The sequence below is a fragment of the Austrofundulus limnaeus genome, unplaced genomic scaffold (assembly GCF_001266775.1).
Source record: "Austrofundulus limnaeus strain Quisiro unplaced genomic scaffold, Austrofundulus_limnaeus-1.0 Scaffold129, whole genome shotgun sequence".
Taxonomy (NCBI): Eukaryota; Metazoa; Chordata; class Actinopteri; order Cyprinodontiformes; family Rivulidae; genus Austrofundulus; species Austrofundulus limnaeus.
The window spans coordinates 48,772-54,255 of record NW_013952531.1 but is presented as its reverse complement, the minus strand read 5'-3'; the positions used below and the strand labels follow the sequence as shown (position 1 = coordinate 54,255).

At 40.3% G+C, this 5,484-nt stretch overlaps 1 protein-coding gene and 1 long non-coding RNA gene across 2 annotated transcripts in view; one reads left to right on the top strand and one right to left on the bottom strand.

Moving 5' to 3' along the window:
- Positions 1-113, bottom strand: part of LOC106522407 (uncharacterized) — a 3,578-nt gene extending 3,465 nt beyond the window's left edge. The window contains exon 1 of the long non-coding RNA XR_001310784.1: positions 16-113. This is a non-coding gene — a long non-coding RNA (uncharacterized LOC106522407). The remainder of the gene's footprint in view (positions 1-15) is intronic.
- Positions 1-5,484, top strand: part of esr2a (estrogen receptor 2a) — a gene marked incomplete in the record, with an annotated part of 50,638 nt that overhangs the window by 18,334 nt on the left and 26,820 nt on the right.

Below are 5,484 nucleotides of genomic sequence, written 5' to 3'. Positions count from 1 at the left end.
ACTAAGTGCAGTTACCTGTAGTTATTAACTAAGTGCAGTTACCTGTAGCTATTAACTAAGTGCAGTTACCTGTAGCTATTAACTAAGTGCAGCTACCTGTAGCTATTAGCTAACTGCAGCTACCTGTAGCCATTAGCTAACTGCAGCTACCTGTGTCTTGTGTAACATCAGTGGCAGAAACAGCTGGCAGGGGTAAGAAGTGAAGTGGAGGGCAGCTCTTTGGGGTAAATAGTTCTGAAGGCAACATAACCTTCTGTGTTCCTCTTACTGATGGATCCATGTCTCCAGGGCACTGAGGACTTCTCCTTTCTGAATGCCAGCTGTTTCCGCCCAAAAATCACAGCTTAAAACAAAATGTTCCTTCTTCATCTGATTCTGAAGATTAAAAAAAAAAGCAGCACGGAGCTGTAAGTTAGGACTCGAAACTCAGCGACTTTGCTGAAGTTTGTCCAAAAAATTTCACTTTATTTAAAAACTGTGTGCTAACATTTCAAAATAAGCTAAACWCAAAACTGAGGTTAGTTCACCTGTGCCTTCAGCCTCTGTTAGCCCCGCCCCCTCACTCACACCTGTTGTCATGTTGCCAATCAGCCCCAGTCCATTTTTGCTTCACTTCCTGCTGGATTTTCCTCAAGTTTAGTTATTTTGTTTCTGCTGATGCACCAGTGTTTAGTTTTGTGTTTATTCAACTTTTTATCTTTTAATAAAACCTCGTTGAGTTGTTGGATCCGACCCCTCCCAACCAGGACAGCAAGAAGACACCACGTAATTTACAGACATTTGCTTTAAAATATAGAGTGCCAACAAACAGAAGAGTAAACCAAGTTGTAAGTTAATAAATAACAGGTAACTCTTTTCTCATGTGGTGCTCAAATAACAGTCATTACTGTAAAACACAGCTCCACAATAAGATGATTATTAGTTCAGCGAGGGAAACTGAAATTCATGAATGAAGTCCTGGTGAGTCGTGTTCTCCAGAAAGAGTTACTAATCAGGAGATTTGTTACTCAAACAAAAAACCTTTACCAGAAAGACTCGTGTAAAAACGTGCTGGACTCTAAAAGGATGTTTGTTTAGGTTTAATAGTTTAAAACTGAGCAGCTGACATGCATTTCTTTAAGACAGAAACTTTGCATATGAAGCAGTAAAAGCTCTGCGAGACAGCACGCTTCAGGTCTCCAGGTTCTGATGGTGCTCATTAGTTACGAGGGTTAAAAGCCCAATTTTAGGGGCCAAATTGCTCCTTTGGCTCCTCGTGAACCAAATGGCGGAGCGAAGAAGGAGCCTTCGGCACATCTCCTGGCACAATTTGCACCTCGTAGCCCTGCGGAGAGCTCGTCTCAGCCGGGCCAGAATGTAAAGACTGTAATCCATTACCCGGTAATGTCAAATGAGCTTCTGCAACACTCCTCAGCCGCGGAGCGTAATCACCAAAAATTGGATTTTGAGAGGCGAGAAATGAGCGCGTTGTAATTCTAAAAATGATTATCTCTGCAGGTGTGGTGGTGGTTCTTGACTAAAGGAAAAGATGCTGCTTCTTCCTTTTTTTTTTAAAGAAAATTGTAAGATTGTTAGGGCTCTTTTTGCACACACAAATACTCTGTCCCTCCAGTCCAGGAGCAGGTGTAGAGGGGGAAATTAAATCAGGAGAAAGCATTCCAGGTTTAAGAGCTGACCGTAATAAAATGGGTTTTATGCTTTAAGTTACATCTGCAGCTGCGAGGAGACTTTTCGTTTACCGGCTTTTCTTCCATTTCTTTTATACAAGTTATTAATTTTCTGATGAACTCAGCCTCGTTCTGCAGATGTTTTCTACAACAGGAATGGTCAGATCATTTTCTGAGAAGAAATAAAGTCCATGAGGTTTTCAGGTCGACACAATAAACCTCAGCATCACATTATCAGTGTGACGTCTTTCAGAAACATTAACCGTTATTATAACCGTCAATARTTGATAAACATAAACTATAAAAACCAGACTGTAAAAATACATCAGACTTTAAAACTTGAGGGTCCAGGGATCTAGTTCCTGTTCAGGCATGTTTTTAACCTTTTAGCTTTTGTCATAGATCCAAACTTAGGGCAAAATGTAATGTTAGCACCTGAGCTAACTCAAATATTCACTATATGGTGATATAGCYTTAGCACCTGAGCTAATATTTACATGGTGATATAGTGCACAAGCTAATACACACATATATGGCAATATAGCATTAGCACCTGAGCTAATACATATYTTCAGTATATGGTGATATAGGGTTAGTGCGCAAGCTAATACATCCATAAATGGCAATATAGTGTTAGAGCTAACGCTGTATCACCATATGTTTATCTATTAGCTCTGGAGCTAAGGCGAAAGCTAAAATGCTAAACCTGAGGTGCTCCTTCTATAAAGCGGCTCTGTTATGAGAGTATTGTTAAAGCATTCAATGGATCATGAGATATTTTGCTAACACTACAGAAAAAAAACACTCCGATTTACGTCTACCTGCTGGTAATTTATTCCATTATCTTGTTTTCCTGACTACATTTAGTGTCAGCAGTAATGACCTTTATTTTCAACATGATTATCAGTTAAAACTCCAAAAACAGAAGATTAGTTGTGATTTCAGCACTTGGGTATGTAATACTCGTACCTGAACGTGTGTTAGCAGCTAAAATAATGAGTGTGCACTCAGACAATGTGTTTACTTCCTGCTGTTCACATTAATGAACAGCTTCCTCTCTGCTCTCTGTGTGCCGACCAGGTTAGATCTGCACTGCATTTTACCTTCATCAGGACTAATAGAGTCAGACTGTTMGGATGAAAAATATTCATGCTTTTATCTTTTAGACTGGTCCACTTCAGTTCACTTTGTAGTGGAATTAACCAGTCTGTTCTCCACCGTCTCCAACTGGTCCAAACTTCAGCAGCTCGTTTGTTAATGAGGACAAGATGGTGTGAACATYTTACCTCTGTTCTACACTGTCTTCACTGGCTGCCTGTTCCTTTCAGGACTGATTTTAAACTTCCACTTTTGGTTTTTAAATGTATAAAACGATCTGACACCTTCTTCTCATCCTGCTAAACAAGTCCCTCCCTCTGTGAGGTCTGCCAGGTCACCTGATGATTTTAAACATTTAACCTGCCGGCCTAAAATACCATAAAACACCTTTAAAATTACACACAAATGAYARGAAGTACTGCTCTTCACCCTTTAGAGTAAATTCACAAGCTTGGTCTGTTTTTAAAGCTAATAATCTGAATTTTTTCTGGGACACGGAGCATGACGGTTTAAAGTAAAATGAAAGTTAAAATGGAATGTGGGTGTTCCGGTGCTTGTTAACAGGTTTTAAAAGTCTTTTAAAGATTTATCTTTTTGCTTTGGTTTTTAACTTTAGAGAGCACCTGCAGTGGGCCAGTTTTTATTTTTTACATGTTTTTGTATTATTTTCTACTTATGGAAGTGTTTACTTGATTTGATCTTATTGTATTTTTATTCTGTTGTGCAGCACTTTGATTGCCGTTGGCTGTGAAAAGTGCTATACAAGTAAAGTTTTGATTGATTGATTGAAAAAGAATATTTGGTTAATAGTTTTGTGTTTTCTCTGAAGATCGGTTGTTCTGCAGCCTTCAAATCATAAATCTAATTCAGATCCTGTTTGAAACCAACTGCAGCCAGTTAATTCAGACCAACAGGTTGGTGACAGTGGAAATGAAGAAACTTCCAGCAGAAACAGGACCGGGACCAGGACCAAGACCAGGATGGGCCGCCAACCAACTGGGATTGGAGAGAGTAAAACAGGAAGTGGTCCAGGTTCTAATTTCTATGGGAAGACAAAGAAAACAGGAAAATGACAGCGATAATTACAAATACAAATATTGAAAGTAGAAACCAGCAACCTGAGCCCACAGCAGCAGAGCTAAAGGATGGCTAAGGAAACCCAAAGCAGCTTTAGCTTTAGGATTTTTATATAAAAGTATTAAACGTGGCTCTAAAAGGAAACAGTGTTTCAGGTTCAGGGACAAAAACTACAAGATGTTTTACCAAGAGGAGCGTTTGAGCTGAAAGCTCCGCCTCCTGTTTACAGACTCTAGGAACCAGAAGTAAACCTGCAGTCTGACAGTGAAGTTAGGAAAATATGGAAATCCTGAATGTAAGATGGTCTCATCAGAACAGTTTGGATCAGCTGAAGACTTTAAAGATTTGTTTGGACACCAGGATAATAAATAAACACAGAGAAGTCAGAAATTAGAACAAGATGTGGTGAAGAGCTGCTTTCATTTTATTGTTAAATTCATGTAAAACGTTTAAATGGACTCAGAAAAGGGTCTCAGTGGATGTGATAAAGATCTGAACCAGTTGGGAGGAGACCTGCAGGAGGAACTGGGATGAAGGGAGGACGGCTAACATGTTTGACTTCATACAAAAAGGAACTTTTAAACCTTTTCCTTCATAATAAAAGTCCTGTAACAACTTWAATCTCAAGACATGAAAAGAAAATCTCTATTTGCAGAAGAAGCAGTTTATTTTTTCCTATAAGTGAATCAGAACTAAATAAAAACCTGTTTTTCCAGTTATTTATTAGTTTATGGAGAATTTATCCAAACTTGTTGTAAACATTAGTAATAGTGAACATTTTCTTACATCTAACCAACCAAACAAGAAGATTAAGAAGAAAAACAACAGATTTGAAGAGAATATTAGTTTGCATAAGCAGGTAGGAACAAATAAAGAAATACATCTCAGAAACACCACAGAGTCAGTTTCCTTGGTTACAGAAATGTGAAAAAACTCGACACAGCATAGAGGTAACACAATGACCCCCGCACCCACAAATACACCACAACACAAGTCTTTATTCCTAATAAATGTCATGCTACTACTGTAGGTGCATCCTAAAATTGTAGTGTTTGGGGTGGGGGTGGGGGGGGGTCATTGGTTGATCTGATGGACAGAGCTTCATCAGAGCTAAACAACAAAATAAATCTGAAGCTCCTGTGTTGAACAGTTTCTGAGTTATAAGCATTTTTACATGTCAGACACCCCCTGTTTGAAAGGAGCCCCCTCCTCAAATATGGGGTCCATCATAAAACCGTTAGCTGGTGCAGTGTAGGTCAGACTCATCTACAGTCCTGACTCAGTTCATGTGGATCAGTGCAGCTGTTTGTGTGCTACGGCTGAAGGAAGGAAGGAAGGGAGGGAGAGAGGGAGGGAGGAAGAAAGGGAGGAAGGAAGGAAGGGAGGAAGGAAGGAAGGGAGAGAGGGAGGGAGGGAGGAAGGAAGAAAGGGAGGAAGGGAGGAAGGAAGGGAGGAAGGAAGGGAGAGAGGGAGGGAGGGAGGAAGGAAGAAAGGGAGGAAGGGAGGAAGGAAGGGAGGAAGGAAGGGAGAGAGGGAGGGAGGGAGGAAGGAAGAAAGGGAGGAAGGGAGGAAGGAAGGGAGGAAGGAAGGGAGAGAGGGAGGGAGGGAGGAAGGAAGAAAGGGAGGAAGGGAGGAAGGAAGG